Source organism: Malaclemys terrapin, chromosome 13 (assembly GCF_027887155.1).
Source record: "Malaclemys terrapin pileata isolate rMalTer1 chromosome 13, rMalTer1.hap1, whole genome shotgun sequence".
Lineage (NCBI taxonomy): Eukaryota > Metazoa > Chordata > Testudines > Emydidae > Malaclemys > Malaclemys terrapin.
In genome coordinates this window covers 19,762,261-19,782,009 of record NC_071517.1, presented here as the reverse complement: position 1 = coordinate 19,782,009, position 19,749 = coordinate 19,762,261, and the positions used below count along the sequence as shown (strand labels likewise).

Genomic DNA, 19,749 nt, shown 5'->3' with positions numbered 1-19,749 from the left:
AAAACCCGAGTGTTGGCAGCACCTGATGATCGTGAACCTGATCTGAGAGGCCGTGGCTCACACAAGGAGGTGGCACAGGACCTTGGCTCTGGCAAGGACAAAGTTAGCTCTACTGAACTATATAAATGGGACTGTACAAAGCGGCTCATTTTCAGGCTCCTAAGTCCTTCTTGTAGAAGTAGGAAGCAGTAGAGGGAGAATCAGAAAAAGAGGATAGAAGATTCTTCCCTTTCAGAATATACCTTGTGTCTGTATGCCAGCTAGGAGACCTAAACTTTCTACCCTTTCTTCTTTAGCGGAAGTAGAAATCATGTGATGCTTGCTATCCATCTGTGATGCAGTAGGGAGCGGGATGGATTGACCTGGGACTGTCGTTTAGTTTTACTGGGACTGTCTGCATGGGGGATGGGAGAGCAGGGGATGACTTTAGGTGTGGGACGGTACCTGAGCCTGTAACCTGAGCCAGGAAGGGGGGTGGGGCGAGTCGACACCTTTGCTGGGGAAACTGGACAAAGGGAGAGGAGGAGAGAAGGAGGGGGAGAGAGCCTGCTGGAGGGGTTTTTGGTTTCAGTTTTGGGCTGGCTGGGAAGAAGCAGGGAACCCCAAGTCTGGGGTCTAAGATCCTTGCCCCCAGAGGGACCTGGCTGAGGGGTCTTGGTTGTACCTACAAGCCTTGCTTGGGACTGTGTTCCTGTAGACTAATAAACCTTCTGTTTTACTGGCTGGCTGAGAGTCATGGTGAATCGTAGGAAGTGTGTGTGTGGGGGGGAAGGGGGGTTGCAGGGCCCTGACTCACCCACACTCGGTGACACCATCACTCTGATTACTCAGTTTGGATGACAGTTGATGTGTTTCCTCATGCAGTTTGTCTTGTCTCTTTAGATTGGAAGCCATTTGGGACACAAGCTGGTTTGAAGGTTTCTATCACCACCAGAATACAAATTATAAATATGTAATAATTTACTTTTGCTCAAAGTTTACATTAATCCATAGGGATTGCTGCATCTAATGCACAGAATAAAACAAGTAAGAAATTACTCTAATTACCTCTACTAGGATACTCTGTGTTTTGAACTAAATATGAGATACAATAAAGCTTGTATAGTACTGAGTTAAAAGTGTGTTATGTCTAGTTTAATACTTGACCTTGCTGGAATAAAATGAAGTACTTCTGATTGAAAAATGTAGAGGGAAAGAAAGGGCAAATCTATCACAAATGAAATATAATTAATCATTTGTATAAAAAAGAAATAAATACATGTATAAAACCATTACAGTTAAACATCTACAATAAAGATGATTGAAAGCACAAATGACCAGCCCAAAAATCCAGATGCTTTCACTATGATTACACTGGAGAATTATTTTAGCTCTTTTGCCAAGAAATATTTTGTGTTGGAAAAAAGTTTAATTATACTGTAGTTTCAGCTTTTGCTGTACATTCATTATTGCATTAGTCAAAATCTTGCTATATATAAATTAAATCTGACAGCATTTCTAAAGGTTTGAAAACATCTATGCCCTGCCATAATTCCCATGTGATAATTTTTAAGTTGTAACTGTTTTATTATTGGTGGTGGTTGTGTTTCATTCTAATTGCTGTACTCCAATGGGTTTCTGCCATGAAATCTTCCATTGAAAGCTGCGTGTAAGTATCTGGGGGAAAGAAAACTCCGAATTATATCTAAGTAATTTCAAGAAATTAGCAGTGTGAGAGACTGCAGTCTGAAAAGAGTATGTTATATACCTGTGTTTTATCAACTCTTCATTTTGCATAATAAGTGTTAAGGCAAGCCCTAAAAATACGTTAAACTTGGGTTTGTGGTGAAAAGTGAACTAGGAACATGCATAACTTCTAGCTAAAGAAGCTGAAAGAAAGGAAGGATAAAGATTTTGATTTAGGGAGTTCTGCATTCCCATCTGCATTTATAGAAGAAAGGGAAGGGAGGTTGAAAGTTGAGAGCAATTTACCAACATAGGTAAAATAATGTGGTAAAACTGACAAACAAGTAAATTTTTAGTGTGAGGAGATTGGTTTCAACCAATATTGATTTGGGGCTTTTTACATAAATTCATTTTAAACACTGGAGTTACAGAGTTTTTGTACAAGCTTTAGTTCCAAAAAAACATGTGGAAAACAGCCGCAGAAACAAAACCATTGTGAATCATTCAGAGAGTGAATGTGCCTTGCTTGCTAAAGGGGCTTTTGTTTGGAAGCTGATCTGAAGAATTTTGCAATTTGTCCCTTGAAATGTGTCTAATTTTAAATTAAATCCTGTCCAATTTTCAGCTAGAACCAGGATAAATAAACATATATTTGAAACTAGTATTTCTTACAACTGTTACATTTCTTGGGACTGCTGGGACTCATTTTTTCTAGGACTATATTGTGGCTTCAGAAAAAGAAATTGCATAAGACAGTCAAAAGTTGAATGACCTATCTGTGTAAAATAATTACTCTAAGATTAAAGGGCAACTTGTTATTGTATGTCCTTATGTTGGGATGTCTGATGGACACCTTTCCTCTGGCTGAAAAACCCCCACAACTACTTCTTTGAGAGGCTCTGCCTATTCCTACTTATGAGATATTGCACCAGTTTGTGGTGCCTTGTGGTAGAACCTTCTCCCAGCAGTGTCTGCTAGAGTGCTCTCATACCCCCAACCCCTCCCCTCCATGTGATTGCCATTTTGAGGGCAAGGCTATAAAGGAACAGAGTGCCTTCACCACCTCAGTTCCTTCCCATCACATGCCAAAAATGAATGCGAACCTCTTTCGTCTCCCTGGAGCTTCTTCTTTCTAACTTGTGTTCACTTTAGTTTAGTCAATTATTTAGTGATTCTTTTTTGGTTCCATGTTATGGCAGAAGTAAACATTGACACAGTAAGTAAAGTTTTTGTCTGGGATCAATTAATTACACCAAAAGTAATCATTTTCATTGTGTAGGAGGTCCAGATTGCTGTAGCATGGAGAAATTTACTTTACAAAATGAAAGCATATAAATTAAATATTGTATTGCAGACAACTCAACATTCTTGTAAGCTTTCAGGCATTTGGAATTGGCTTCTGGGTCATGAAAGTACTCATGGTGTAGGGGAGAGTTCCCACAGCTCAACAAATATCGCCAAAGCTGCATAACAAAGGGGCTTTAACTCTCTGAATAATGCTCTCTCTAGGCAACTTGGTAGGTCTGGCATAAGTAACAACTTTGAACAAGATTTTCATTTCTAATCTCTTTTCCTGTCTCAGTACTGAGCTATATGCAGTGCTTTCAAATCATGCTTGCAACAGTGTGACATAGAGAAGCTGCCAAAGTCTACAGTCCGTAATCATAACATTGGATTGGTTATGAAGGGGAGCCATACTTTTGAGTTGACCTGGGCACAGTTGTATATGAACTATTCAACTTGTGTGCTTTGTGGTAAATAATACATCATATATCTAATTTTTTGAAGTGAAATTGCCTTTTCAAGATAAAGCATGTATTTCAAGCTGAATTTAAGCCAAAGAACAATTAGCTGTTTTAAAATATGCTGTCTCCTTTTCATAAAAATGATAGTAAGACTCTCTTGGCCTTGTTCTTACTTGAAAAATGTTGATTGATAATCCTGGGGAAAGTGTACAGGTGGGTATATATACACCCCACATCATGTATGGAAGAGATATCCATGCGAGTGATACATTTTATCATGAATATTTGATCACCTTACCTGTTTTCCGCTGCTGGTCCACTGAGACATCATAAAACTATTACAATTCAATTATGAGTGGCTATCCACAGGATTTAAATGTGGGGAGCCTGCACTAGACAACTAGTTATCCTCATTTATAAGCATTATCACTAATTTTGAGCTAGATTCTGCAACCATTACTTTTTTGTGTAAGAATAATTGCCAAGGCAATTCAGCATACATGATTATTTGGATTTGTACTAACGACGAGAAGTCCTTGTGGCACCTTAGAGACTAACAAATTTATTTAGGCATAAGCTTTTGTTGGCTAGAACCCACTTCATCAGATGAATGAAGTGAAAAATACAGGAGCAGGTATATATACATGAAAGGATGAGGGTTGCTTTACCAAGTGCATCTGAAGAAGTGGGCTGTAGCCCACGAAAGCTTATGCTCAAATAAATTTGTTAGTCTCTAAGGTGCCACAAGTACTCCTGTTCTTTTTACCAAGTGTGAGGCCGGTCTAACGAGATAAATCAATTAGCAGCAGGATACCAAGGGAGGAAAAATAACTTTTGAAGTGGTAAGAGAGTGGCCCATTACAGACAGTTGACAAGAAGGTGTGAGTAACAGTAGGGAGAAATTAGTATTGGGGAAATTGTTTAGGTTTTGTAATGACCCAACCACTCCCAGTCTGGATTTGTACTGTGTTTTAATTAAACTGAAGGATATGTGTCCAGTTGCTGTAATGCAATCTCACAAGGGGGCTTTCTAGTCTAGAAACACCTTAAACAGCGAGAAATATTATGCATTTAAAAATGAAAAAAATATATTATTTAATTGCTCTTAAAAAGACATTGATTTTTGAGTAACTTTATCTAGGCCAGGTCTTCACAGAAAAACTAGAAGTGTAATTGTCAGGGAGACATAAAGGGGCCAGGGGAAACAGGAGATATGGACAGATAAAATGAGAGAGAAAGTCAAGGGAGGGCAGATTACCAAATGGTATGTCAGTCACTCTTATCAAACTGGTGCTGTTGCACTCGTCACAATCAGCATTTTTGATGGCTCAAGCTACGACCTATAAAACTTGCATAGTATCTATCCCCATTATGGGCCTGCTCTTACTCCTGTTGGAGTCAATGGCAAAGCTCCCATTGACCTCAGTAGGAGCTGGAGCTGGCCCCATGCCTCTCATTTTCTTGAGCATGACATTGATTCACAATTTTTTGGAAACAAAAAACAAAACAAAACCACAAAGGATAAACAGTTTTGTAAGTTGGCTCATATTAATTGTTTCCGAAAATTCAAAAATGGCACTTTTCCTCTAGATAATTAGGAAATAGGCAAAGGCAGCTAGATTATGGCCAGAATGGAACGTCTGGATGTGATTTTTCTACTTTACACAAAGAATGCCTAGAACAATAGAAATACTATACTGCTTTTTAAAACACTGTCTCTAGCTTCTAATACAGATTTAAATTACTGTATAATGTTCTTGTTTTCTGTATATCAATGGGTAGGATCTTTTATTTATCTGACAAAATTTTAATTATTATTTTGAAATTAACTCTGCAAAACCAGTAAAATGACAAAAACATTTTAGAACTGTGTGGTCATATTACTTTCTCTCTCAAGCAGGAATTCTATGGGATTTCATTCCTTACCATAAAAATGCACATTTCCCAGTGCTCTCCATGAAATAAATGAAATTTACATGAAATAGGAGTCTTTGTCATAGACGTTGTATTTTTATACAGTAAGGTGCATCTGAGTATTTTCACATACTGTAAGTTTGCAAATGTATTTATAGTGAATATTGTTCCTCCATCCCAATCACTACTTTTATATGGTATTAAAAAGAGAAATTGTAAAAATATATTTAAACAGCGTATAGGCATGCTCTCTCTGGTGTCAAACCCAGTTTTTGGTCATTGGGCCTAACTGATATGGGTGTGGTGTTTCTTTTCTTTTTTTTGTTAATAAATATTGAATATATACCTAAGGCACTGGATGGATGGATTTTTTATTAAATCAAAATAAATAAACCCAAAATGTAACTTCCAAAAAATTCATTTTGAAATGCATCCTCATAAACTATTTTTCAGTAGGTTAACCAAATGGAGCACTGCAACATTGTTAAAATCCCAGTTCCTCACTCCAGTGACCTAGTCATAATCAATAGGATACGTTGTCATGCTGTTTTTTCATTTTCTTTCACAGTTCTTTTCAGCATGTGGGATATTGACACTGACGAGAATCTGTTAAAACTCATTTTCTTGCGTTGGTTGTTGGTGACGTTCTCAGCTGAGAAATTGGCAAGAATGTAAATGCCTTACACCTTGTATAGCTGTTTACACCAAGTATGTGTAAAGTACTCCCAAATCAGAATGGTAGTGTTTTACATTCACCCCTGGAGAATCAGACCCTCATCTGCTTCAAACAACAGAATTTCAGTAATTCATGTATAAACGTCCTTAATGGTACATATCAACACTACTGACCATAATGGTGCCTGCCAGTTGTTGATCAAACTGGGCTGCTATGCTTCTAACTAGTTTGCTGTTTTAATAGGAACAACCTGTGATGAAGTTCCACTGGAGTTTGAGATAGATAGGAAATTTATTCAAACCATTTCCAAAAACTTTGACCTGAGGGCAAGACCACCAAGCATGTAAATGAGTCCCCAGAAGAAATTTAGATGTAAAAGTTCTCCTTCACTTATTTTTAAAGCTCGTTTTACAACTGTTCTTGCTTTATTTATTATTTTATTTGTTAAGGTGAAATGGAAACCAGTGTAAATGATGTTATGGTACTTGCTTCAGAGCTAAACATAATCCTACACAAAGATCGTTGCCAAAATACTAGGACACAATTGGCTTGTTTCTTGCTTTGCATGGGTTAGAAGAGTGGATTAAAACATTTCTTAGTAGATACGGCTTTTTACTCCCACTATTGTAAATCAGTGTACAATTTGCATTTGTAAATATTTTTTTCTTACATTAATTTAAGGGCAAAGAACAATCGGTTTCTTTGGGGTCCTTGTAGATTAACTATCCAACTCCTCTAAATTCCTCTGCAGTTGCTTCTAAATATCAGTTCTTTGAAAGACCAATAAAGAAGTGTAAGTATTGGAAATAAATTACAAAAGTGACCAGTTTTCTGTATGTCTTCTCTCAGTGTGTCAGGTACCGATAGATGGAAAGGTCTGGCTGCTCTGAAGACTGAGATCAAAAGGAATAATAAACCTTATTTAGTTTAATGGTACCTGAGATTTATGAATCCTGTCCTGTTCATTTTTGTGTTGTCTGTTTTTTAAACTGTAATTCTAGATTTGGCAGGCTGTTTCCTCCACACAGGTCTGCCTGGTGTCTGGTGAAGCATAACTTAGTCGGCAACAATAAAATCACATACTAGGATGACAACATGCAAATGAGATGTTTTTGTAAGTTCATTTCCATGGTAAAATATGTCGAATTAAAATTATCTGGTTAAGAAATGCTAATTTAAAACAGGGATGCTTGACATTCAGCTGTGGCATACAGAGTCATGACATGAAGCTTGTGGCCTCTGTAGTCTGTAACTGTATGTGCACCACTTCTTCCCATTGAATGGAATGTTGACTTAAGCAAGTGTGATCATGTCGGCAGCTTGTGGCTTTCTGACAGAGGGTACAGGCCAGAAGAGATTCTTCTTTAGCTCTGAGTTTGAGAGCAGAAGTTACCAGGCTCTTTCTCAACTGATAACTATGAGTTCTCATGTGCAATCCGTGCTATGTGAAATAGTTGATAGTTTTCAAGTCCGTTGTTACATTATCTTCTCACCGCAGATGCAGAGTTAGGACAAAGTTGGTGAACTCAAACATCTACTTATATTAATCTATGAAGCAAGGTACAATTGTGAGCAGACAGTATGGTTGTATGCATTTATTTTGGTAATATATGCTTATGTGTAGCCCTCTTGGTAGGTTGCTAATGCAGGCTTCTGAGTCAGAACAATGGCCTATTGGTTAGTGTAGTATACCTCCTCTTTAGTAGGGGTACGCCATAAAGGGTCTGAGCCTTGAGCTTCAGAATAATTCCATCCATTGGTTGCATTCATGAAGAGACAAACAGCTTCAGTATGATTTTTTAATTAAAGCTTTAACTCAGTTTTCTGCTCCCTATGTATCTACTCTTGTGTCTGATGAATAAATGTAGTAGAAGTTTAATATTTGATACATCCGTTTGTATCAAGTTGGTAGACTCAACAGGATTTCCTATCTGTAATTCTAATGATCCTAGATCCTCTCTATAATACTAGTAGTACTGTGTGCTGTAGATATCTAAAATAACAGGACAGTGAAGTTTGTTTTTCATTGCTGTGGAGGAGACCTGTAATCAATTTTCAATCATGCTTCTCAGGCCAGGAGGTCCAGGTTATAACTTGCATGATTGTGTTGAATGGGACTAACTCATGCACTCTTGGCAATATGGTTTTGTGTGATTAAGTTGTATCAAGTTCCAATACAATGCAGAATAAAGCACCTCCATCTCATAATCAGGATATTTCTGGATAAAACAGGACCGTCAGCAACCCTTAATCAGGAATTAGGAGTGGTATGGAGGCAGCATACTCACAAGTATGGGCAGGAGGTGATGCTTCTGTGGGTACGTCTATACTTACTTCCTGGTCCGGATGTAAGCGATCGATCTTCTGGGATCGATCCCGGAAGTGCTTGCCGTCGACGCCGGTACTCCAGCTCAGCGAGAGGAGTATGCGGCATCGACGGGGGAGCCTGCCTGCCGCGTCTGGACCCGCGGTAAGTTCGGACTAAGGTACTTCGAATTCAGCTACGTTATTAACGTAGCTGAATTTGCATACCTTAGTCCGAAGTGGGGGGTTAGTGTGGACCAGGACTGTGTCTCAATAGCAACACCATCACTTCTCCTCCGTTAGTAAGTAGAATTGATGGATTTGGAAGGGAGTCATGTTCAGCCTAAGCTTGCAAAGTTGGTGGATGGGTGGTATAAAGATGGAGAAAGGTAGGAGATGCTTAGGGATTTCCTTAAGGAAGAACTGCTGCCATATCTAGATTTCATGTGATGTGTAGTACTATGGTTCTGTTATTGTGCTGCACTTGTAGAAGAATCAGTTAATAAAACAGCTTCACTATTGCTTCCTCTGTTAAGCGGAAGATAGCCTTAGTAACACTACATGTAGGAGTGGTTCCAGTGCTGATGTAATTACTGACATATCTCTTTGTTAATATTGCTTCATTGTGATGTCTCCTGTCCCTACAGAATAGTGATCATGTGCTACCTAGGAAGTGAGTAATAGGGAAACTGCTGGCAGGTTAAAGAGGAGATAGGAGTTATAGAGAAGAGACTCCAAGAAAGAACAAATATTCTGTAAAGTTTAAATTTTATTTCTGATTCTTTAAATGCACCATTCACTGTAGACATGGTTTTGGATTGTATTCCTTTTTCCCACTATCTGAAATAGATTAGCTGTGCCACTGTTCTTGCAATGCAGTGATACCATGTGACTGACTGTCCATTGTGTGTTGCTGCCTGTGTATTTGGACTCATGTATCACAGGCTGAAATGATTTTTCTAATGGAAGGAAAGAAGAAACTTTGAGGGAGTTAGAAAAGGAGGAAAAGGAAGGGATAGCATGGAAATAAAGAGGGAGGATGTGAGAGAAATAAGTATGTAGAGTGAAAGGCACAATGGTGATGGATGATGGTAGAAGTATTATGAGGGTGAGAATTGGATGAGGGAGAGGACACAGGTAGCAGGAAAGGCGTAGATGTAAACTTGTTGAAGTCAGTGAGATGGGAGAAGGAAGTGAGGTTGATGGATGAGTAAGGTTAGGTTAGAGGGAAAGGGTAAATTTTGGGGACTAGAGAGTCTAAAGGCAGAAATAGTGAATAAATGACAAAAGTGAGATTGTAAAGGAAAGCAACAATGAGTAGGTCAACAGACAAGTATGGGAGGAATAGGTGGAGTATATGAGAAGGATTAGGAACTGAGAGAAAAGATTTGGCTCAGGTGGAGGAGCATAATGGGAAGAAGGAATAGAAAACAGTAGCTGAGCAGGGATAAGGAGGGGTAGGTAATTCAGCCCAAGGAGCAGGAAGAATTTTAAAGGGCCAGGATGTAAACGGTTCCTAAAGCAAATCTTTCTGGCACAACTCATACATTTTCATGTATATGGCCTTCAGCCTGTCAAGGCCCAAACTTATGGGATCAATGTGAAATAAGGAACTCAACAATAATAGTGTCCGAAGATGTGAGGAACTATGCTGGAATATTTTTAAACTATCTTTTTCAGTAATCTTGTTTTAATGATTTAAATAATGTGTAATAAAAAGGGAGATTAAATTATATTTGCATAGAAGGGAGATAAACTTGGACCTTCAGTGTTGGGACAACTCAGTGAAAGTCACATGCCTGTGACATTTCATTGTGAATACTTGCCACAGAAGCACTATAGAACAGTCCTTTGTCTTCAGTGCTGTAGGAGAGCAAATACAATACAAAAACAATGCATTGTGCATAATAAATATGGCGTGATTAAAATAATGCCTATCCTTATTTTGAGGAAGAAAAGTTTTAAAACCATCGTGTTTTTCTTGGTTCTCTTGTGGTTAGAGAACAAGGAAAAGTAACAGTTGGAGGGTTTGCTTAGCATTTGTGTTTTTCACAGTGCAGACTTTAGTGTGGATTTCAGAAAGGTTAGGGGGTTATATTTTCAAATATCTCAAAAGAGTAAATGTTTTATGCAACTAAAATCACAACGGGATGTTGAATTGGGAGACAAAGATATTTTGTGCAAGGCAAGCAATGAGTCTTCTTTTTTGAAAAGTTTCTGTCTTGGAGCTTTCACTAGTCAGTCCTTTTATTCAGTGTGGTTCTGTACCTTGCTCATTAACTCTTGAAAATTTTTTCAAACTCGAAAATTGTCAGGAAAAACAGAGTAAAAGCTTTAATGACAAGGGATTAATTTTTGGAGAAGGATAAGTTTTTAAAATGATCCCATCCGTGCAGCAAATAGAACACAAAAACTGTAAAAGGGATTTTATGATCATCTTCAATATTTATTGCAGATAAGCAAAAGAGTGAGAAACCTTAGGAAAATTTGGTTTTGTTTATCTATGTGATGGACGGTGATTTTTGGGTGGAAAAAGTAAACCCAACAGTAAAAATGTATAGATTAAAATTAAATCCATATGTTTTAGTCTGTAAAAACAGACAGCTATAAATTACATCAGCATATCCTGTTACTTTTGTTGTTCTTTAAGATGACTTCATGTGAATTAGACTCAACGGTAGAATAATGAGATGTGTTGGAACATGTTGAAGGGTATTCGGTCTACACATGTATAAACATATTTAGATCTGTGCGTGTGTACTGTATAATGTATAGCATGTGCATGGAGGGCTGACAGAGGGTGTCTATCAGTTATGTTACATTTTAATCCTCCTTCATCCGCCAATCTTTTAATTTATAATTCAGACTAGTTTGATACATTCAAAAGATACTGATATTTTATCTTTCTTTTCAATGGAAGGGGTAAAATTTGTATTCTGTTTGAAGATGATTTAGATCTGGTCTATACCTAAAACTTAGGTTGACCTAGCTATATTGCTCAGGGGTGTGAAGAATTCTGCCAATCTAGCTACCACCTCTTTACTACAGTGATGAGAAAAACTTCTTCCATTGCTATGGTAAGTGTCTACTGTATGGCAACACAGTGGGGTAGCTGCAGTGCTGCAGCTGTGTCATTATAGAGCTTTTAGTATAGACATAGTCTTAGTACCTTTCATTACGTGATTGTGCTAATAGTTCTCTTCTTTCATTAAGAAAATTACTTACACAGTGATGTAAGAGGCTACTCTTTATTGCAAACAATGTTAGTTGTGATTTTCTCTTTTGAGGATTGAGATGTGGGAAATCTATCAGCAGTAGATGACGGCTTGTTACTTATTAGAGATTTAAGCACCAAATTCTGCTCCTAAGTGTAGTCAGTGGGATCTGTTTTCTCCCTGAGAGTTAAATTTGGATCTTTTGTATATTTTAAACCAGATGGAGGCAGAGTCTTTTGCTTTCTGCCTTACAGTGCTTGCACATTAGTAATGTCATAGAATCATAGACATATAAGGCTGGAAGGGACCTTAAGAAGTCATCAAGTCCAGCCCACTGCACTGAGGCAGGACCAACTAAATCTAGTCTATTCCTAATAGGTGTTATCTAAATTGTTCTTAAAAACCTCCAATGATGGGGTTTCCACAGCCTCCCCTGGAAGCTTATTCCAGAGTTTAACTACTCTGAGGGTACGTCCAGACTACCCGCCGAATCGGCAGGTAGTAATCGATCTATCAGGGTTCGATATATCGCATCTCGTCTAGACACGATATATCGATCCCTGAACGCACTCCCGTCTATTCCGGAACTCCACCAGGGCGAGCGGCGGTAGCGGAGTCGACTGGGGAGCCGCGGCCATCGATCCCGTGCCATGAGGACTCGAGGTAAGTCGAAATAAGATATGTTGACTTCAGCTACGCTATTCCCATAGCTGAAGTTGTGTATCTTACATTGACCTCCCCGCCCCCCCCGAGTGTAGACCAGCCCTTATAGTTAGAAAGTTTTTCCTAATATCTAACAAAAATCTCCCTTGCTGCAGATTAAGCCCATTACTTTCTGTCATATGAACACGCTTAGAAGAGAATGCCAGATATTACATTAAGTACATGGAATTTTCTTGTAAGAGACGAGTTCAATCCTAGAGTCAACAGTGTTGTGCCTTCTTGCACCACCGCTGAATGAGCCTGATTTAAATCCATTGGGAACAGATCTTAATTTACAATAATAATACTCTGCAATTCTGTAGTCTGCTCATACACTTGTGGCCTGGCAAAGGTGCATTGACAGTTGTAGTAATCATTATTTAAAAAATCATAAACTCTCCAAATACACAAAAGTGAGATGAGATCCTAAAGCTTAATCTTGTCTGAAAATCCCTGCTAAAACTTTGCTGTCTTTGAGCCCACCTTAAGGATTCTCACTAGGAGCCCTGAAATCCCCACAGTTGCTATACATTTTGTTTATTATGCCATTGGTGTTTTTCTTCATGTAGTTCCTCAGATCTCAAAATAGAAGTACTGGTTACTGTTCTGTTTTGATGTGATGTTCCTATTTTTTCACTTCCTTCAAGAAGGAGTCTGTTCCCTTGGTACAGGGAAACCCTGCCCATAGAGGGATGAGGCTTCCAGTATCCCTACCAAATATCCAGGACTGCCATCTTTCCTTATCCCTGTTTTGACATGCCCCACTGTCTCCCCAGCAACCCCTGATTCCTTCGTGACACTGCACCCCATATTCTTCACAGTGATATTATTATGATATGATTGACATAATAATGTATTTTATGCAAGATGGGTCATGTGAGATGTCGTTGGAAAAGTTATGATTTGCTGAATATGATTATCCTATTTGTATGCATGTATCGTTTTTATATCTGAAGTTATGAATATTGACTATGTAACTATTTCAAATGTAGTTACACCTGGGTAACACCCACTAGACAAGATGCTTTCAGTCTAGATAATGGCTGACTTAGAACAACGTTTCCTCAGCTCTCGTCCTCTTACGCCCCTACTCTACTTGTGCTACACTGATGTCATTTTCATCATCTGTACCCATGGGAAAGAGGCCCTTGAGGAATTCCACCAAGATTTCAATGATTTCCACCCTACCATCAACCTCAGTCTGGACCAGTCCACACAAGAGGTCTACTTCCTAGACACTACAGTGCTAATAAGTGATGGACACATAAACACCACCCTATACCGGAAACCTACTGACCTCTATACTTACCTACATGCCTCCAGCTTTCATCCAGACCACATCACACAATCCATTGTCTGCAGCCAAGCTCTAAGATACAACCGCATTTGCTCCGATCCCCCAGACAGAGACAAACACCTACAGAATCTCTATCAAGCATTCTTAAAACTGCAATACCCACCTGGTGAAGTGAAGAAACAGATTGACAGAGCCAGAAGGGTACTGAGAAGTCACCTACTACAAAACAGGCCCAACAAAGAAAGTAACAGAACTCCACTAGCCGTCACCTACTGCCCCCCAACTAAAACATCTCCAGTGCATCATCAAGGATCTACAATCTATCCTGGACCTAACCACATCAGCCACACCATCTGGGGCTTGTTCACCAGCACATCTACCAATGCGATATATGCCATCATGTGCCAGCAATGCCCCTCTGCCATGTACATTGGCCAAACTGGACAGTCTCTACGCAAAAGAATAAATGGACACAAATCTGGCATCAGGAATCATAACATTCAAAAACCAGTAGAAGAATACTTCAATCTCTCTGGTCATTCAATAACAGACCTCAAAGTGACAATTCTTCAACAAAAAAACTTCAAAAACAGACTTCAACGTGAAGCTGAAGAACTGGAATTAATTTGCAAACTAGATACCATCAGATTAGGCCTGAATAAAGACTGGGAGTGGTTGAATCATTACAAAACCTAAACTTAATTTCCCCAATACTAATTTCTCCCTACTGTTACTCACACCTTCTTGTCAACTGTCTGTAATGGGCCACTCTCTTACCACTTCAAAAGTTATTTTTCCTCCCTTGGTATCCTGCTGTTAATTAATTTATCTCGTTAAACTGACCTCACACTTGGTAAAGCAACCCCCATCCTTTCATGTATTTATACCTGCTCCTGTATTTTTCACTTCATGCATCTGATGAAGTGGGTTCTAGCCAATGAAAGCTTATGCCCAAATAAATGTGTTAGTCTCTAAAGTGCCACAAGGACTCCTCGTTGTTTTTGCTGATACAGGCTAACACAGGCTACTACTCTGAAACCTGTCAGTCTAGATAGTGGGTGGTGAAGGGCCTATTCAGAGCAATGGGCCATTAGGAAAAAACAATAGGCGTTAGGAGAAGCTTATCTCCCACCTGGTGAGCCTTCCTGTGAACACTCCAAACAGCCTGTGAGTGATGGCTGCTATGACTCTACAAGGACATGTGATGAGACCACATGTCTCTAGACTTCATCTTGGGAAGTCAGTATTTTTCCACAGACCAGTCTGGGAACCAAGCTTTGGGAACAAAGGGTTCCCGCCATATGCAAAAGCTATATAAGGCAGGGAGTGACATCATCTGGTGTTCTTCGCTTCCCACACAAGAAGAGTCCTGGAAATACCTGAGAAGCAAAGACTGAACTGGGAAGTGCTGGATCCAGGCTAAAGGGATTTTAGCCTGTGAATGAAACACCTGGGGATTCCAAGCTGTAAAGCAAGTGCATTTTGCCTCTTAAGAATCTGCAGTGTGCTTGTATCATTTCTTAGCGTGAGAATCTGCTATTCATAACCAATCTATTTAGTATATTAAGTTTAATTTGCATTTTTTGCTAGGTAATCTGCTTTGACCTGTTTGCTATCACTAATAATCACTTAAAATCTAACTTTTGTAGTTAATAAACTTGGTTTTGCTTTATCTAAACCAGTGAGTTGGAGTGAAGTGTATGGGAATCATAACTCAGGGACAAAAAACTGTTGCATATTCTCTCCACATTGAGGGAGGGGGCAAATTGTATAAGCTTACACTGTGCAGTTCCCTATGCAGCACAAGACAGTATAATTTTGGGTTTATACTCCAGAGGAGGTGCATGCCTGAGGAGTTAGGAGTTGCCTTTCCTTGCAGGGGCTGGTCAGAGAGCCTGCTTATAACTGCAGCTGGGAGTGTCCCTACCTGTATGTATGCTAGTGAAAGTGCAGGCTGGAGGGTGTTGTAGCTTGTTACAGCAGTACAGTGTGAGAAAAAGTTCCAGGTGGCACCCTGGGGTGAACCCGTCACACCCCCTACTAGCTCTGTGCTTCCCATGCTCAACACTACTATTGCCCTTGAACATACTACCCACTCTGCTCCATTTTGAGTGGTTGTTGGAGGAGAAAGGGAATTTGTTGTGGAGAGAGGAGTGGGTGAGAGCACTTGGGCGGCAAGGCCCACGAATTAAGGTTTGTCTGGTTGCTAGTGATGCCTTAACTAGTGGTTTCCTAGATTTTTAATGTTCATATTAAAAGGAGGGGGGGAAAAGGTGCACAGTCTAAACTCCAAGTTAACAAAGTTGTTTCTGAGGATTTTATATGTGCATGTTTGCACAAGTGCCTATATATTGTATATGTAATATGCTTAAGTAAAACATATTTATTCTATTAGCAAGGGAAGACCAATATTTTTGAATGAGGGATGTCTTTTCTGACACATGACACCAAGGTCAAGGGCTTGGATGATCAATCCGCTAGGATTTGGGAGTTAAAACTCTGTGTGAAGTTTCATAAATCTCTTTGCTATTTTATTCTTTTTGGGGCATGTTTTCAAGTAGTGAGTACTTGCATATTTTTCTCAATTCTTACTAGTGTTTTACAGAATTAAATTTCTCCTTCACTGCCATTCACAGGGTTTTTCCAGATTTCCTTAGGATTTATATGTAACTTGATGTGCTGTCCTTCTAATGAGTAGTCTCACATGTTTAGAGACATCTTTCCATTTCTTTTTTGACTCAGATGTAATACAGGCCAAAGGTCTTTAATCAAATGGTAACTAAGGGTTGGCCCAGTTTTGTGTGCGTCTGTGTCTGCAGTAATATACTGCTCTTTGGGAGATGTGATGGAGAGGATTGAACTCAGTTCAGAGATGGTGTGATCATGCTATTAGCAATACCAATTTGTCTACAACGACTCAAGTCATGATATTTTCTAGTCTAGACTTTTAACAATACTGACACTGACTTTTCATGAAGGCATTCTTCCTACCTTCTTGAGCAGTAGTAATAAATAGCTGAGTAGTATGCAAGTTGAACATAGAAGTATAACTGCCTTAATTGCAGCCTAACGTTCTGGCAGAGTAAGACACAATCTCTTGATTAATGTGGCAAAAAGTATACAGACGCCACTAAAAAGTCAGTATTCACTAATCGTTACTGTTCAGTGGCTACTGAAGAATTAGTATTTCAGATATAACTGGTAATGTTTGGTTAAATAATGAGTTTTTAATGATATATAAATGAAAACTCACAATAGATAACTTAGATTCCAATTACACTTAACAATATTATCAGTAATGAAAGCAACACTTTTGAAAACTTTGCAGGTGCCATTGGGCCCCATTTTTGATAGCCTGAGTGTTGTTTTGTAAGACAGTGGAATAACTCAACAAGAAAAAAAAAATCAATTGTAGTCAGCAAGGTCTTTGCTCAAGAGTTAATGTTTCTGATAAAGTAAAATAAGTTAACGTTACTAGAATGTAAGTAGACAAAGTCTCCAGTGTGGAGTTCACAGCCAGTCCTATAACATCTGGTGTGGAGCCAAACTTGCCTAAAATATTGTGTTTTATTCTTCTGTCTCCTCAAACAGCCACTACTTGTCAATCTTCCCCTGAATACCTGTACACAGGACATGGTGCAACAAGTTGAAGTCAATCCATTCTTCGTCTAGAACCGTTAAGTGTCCTTGCACCCAGTCACATTAGTCTTGTCATCTTTTAGCCTCGAAGCAACTGACCCAGTGGTCCTTTGCCAGAAAGGACAAATTATGTCTTTAAATATACAGCATCATTAAGGCTCAGATTTTGTCATGGGTATTTTTTTATTAAAAGTCACAGACAGGACATGGGCAATAAACAATAAGAGCATGGAAATGTGACACAGTAACGCAGTTTTCGCTACATCAGTACAAAGAAGAACATGCGGATACAGACTAACACGGCTGTTACTCTGAAACTACATCAGTACAGAAGCTTTTAAATTGCCTATTAAACCTTATATAATTTTGACTACTAACAAGATTAATTGTTACAGCGTAAAATAGTCATTTACTAACAAAGCTTTCCATGATTCTGAAACAGCATGTTGTACATTGCCAGATTGTCATCTTTGATAGAGCATCTGTCATCTTGCAAGATATCTTTGTAAGACAAAAATGATCTCTAGCAGTCTGCAATGTTAACCGGCACTGATAAAAACCTCAGAGCTATCATGCCAGACTTGGAAAGCATTCTTTTAAGTTGCACCAAAATTCCAGAATGTCAAGGCACTTCATTTTAGAAAGTGCACTGCTGTAGATACAAAACTGGGCTTTTGCTAACTCATTGTCTTCAAACATGGGAATAGACTCAGATACATTTAATGATGCAAGATCATGAAGTTTGGCCTGATTGGGATAAAACACTTGGCAAGCTTTTAAAAAAAAATGGCAGTGGGTTGACAAAACCATTCAAAACCAGTCATGTAGACTTTGATTTTATCGTTTTTGCAAAGGGCTTTCTAAGGTAACAGGTTGTCAGTCATGCCACTGAACGACTTTGCACAACTGGCAAGATCGGCCAAATCATTTGCCACCTTATGCAATCTGATTTCTGTTTTTTTATAAGCAGTGAAAATTGCCATTATTCTTGGTACAAACGCTTCAATTGCTGCAATATCTGCTTTTATTTCTATTGATTTACTTAATGTTACAACATCTTCAACAGATGAACTACAGCTTCGCTCCCACTCCTCATCAAACAAATCCACATAATCCTGCAGGTGGTTGGTATGAAAATGTATACCTTCAAACTAGCTGTTCCACCATGTGATTACTGGGAAAGGTGGAATTGCAGGCACTTTCCCATTTTCCTGCATCAATTGACAGAACCATGCTTTGCGGACAGGGGAAGCAGTGAATGCATGTTTTACAGCAATGACAAGTTCATTTACTTTTCCAAATGTTTTTCTCCAGGTTTTGCCCACTAAGTTGAGAAGATATGCAGTGCATGTTGCATACACTGCATTCAGAAAAGGTGCTTTGAGGCTTCGTTCCCAGTTTTTGTTCATATATACAGTCAAAAAGCAGTGATTTTAACTAAAAGGAATTCCGTATTTCTTGAACTGACTGCCCAAGCCCTGCCACCCACAGCTGAAGTCGCAGCAGTTATGAAAAATCATGGAATCCGTGACCAACTTTTAGCCTTAATCATCATTTCTGTAAGTCTTGGCAGAAGCATGAAGTATCCTTCTCATAAGAACATAACACAAAAACAGCCATACTGGGTCAGACCAACGGTCCATCTAGCTTACTATCATGTCTATGACAGTGACCAGAGCCAGATGCTTCAAAAGGAATGAACAGAACAGGGCAATTTATTGAGTGACCTATCCCCTGTCATCTAGTCCCAGCTTCTGACAGTTGGAGACTTAGTGACACCTGGAACATAGGGTTGCATCCCTGACAATCTTGACTAATAGCCATTGATGGACCTATCCTCAACATATACAGCGTTGTTGTAGCTGTATCGGTCCCAAGATATTGGAGAGACAAGGTGGGTGAGGTAATATTTTGTATTGGTCTGAAATGTAAACTCCACAACATGAAGAAGGAAGCAAAATCAATCCTCCATGAACTTGTCTAAATCTTTTTTTAAACTGTATACCTTTGACCTTCAGAGAATCCCATGGCAACAAGTTCTTTTTAATCTCTCCTCATATGGAAGCTGTTCCAGATACCTAACTATTTTTGTTGCCCTTCTCTTTACTTTTTCCAATTATATCTTTTTGAAGATGAGGTGACCAGAACTGCAGGCAGTATTTAAGATGTGGGCATATCATGGATTTATATAAAGGCATTATGATATTTCCTGTTTTATCATCTGCCCCTTTCCTAATCATTCCTAAGATTCTGTTAGCTTGTTGGACTGCTGCTGCATATTGAGGAGATGTTTTCAGAGAACTATCCAAGATCTCCTCTTCCTTGAGTGGTAACAGCTAATTTAGACACCATCATTTTATATGTGGAGTTGAGAATATGTTGTCCAATGTGCATGGCTTGGCATTTACCAACCTTGACTGGGCAACAAAATGGCAGATGAAATTCATCTAGTTTAGTTAGGGTTACCATATTTTGAGCCTCCAAAAGGAGGACACTCCACGGGGCCCCACCCCCGCCCCAACTCCTCCCCTTCCCCAAAGTCCCCGCCCCAACTCCGCCCCCTCCCCTGCTTCCCACGAACATTTGATTCGC

The 19,749-nt window shown here is 39.1% G+C and overlaps 1 protein-coding gene across 7 annotated transcripts in view; it reads left to right on the top strand.

Annotated features, from left to right (window-relative positions):
• B3GNTL1 (UDP-GlcNAc:betaGal beta-1,3-N-acetylglucosaminyltransferase like 1) overlaps window positions 1–19,749 on the top strand; it is a 359,547-nt gene that overhangs the window by 192,104 nt on the left and 147,694 nt on the right. Inside the window, exon 1 of one of the 7 annotated variants that reach the window (XM_054047303.1) lies at window positions 12,162–12,182. The exons of the other annotated variants lie outside the window; for them this stretch is intronic. The gene's annotated coding sequence lies outside the window, so the exon portion shown is untranslated. Of the gene's footprint in view, window positions 1–12,161; window positions 12,183–19,749 lie in introns of those variants that run through there. 7 annotated transcript variants of the gene reach the window in all.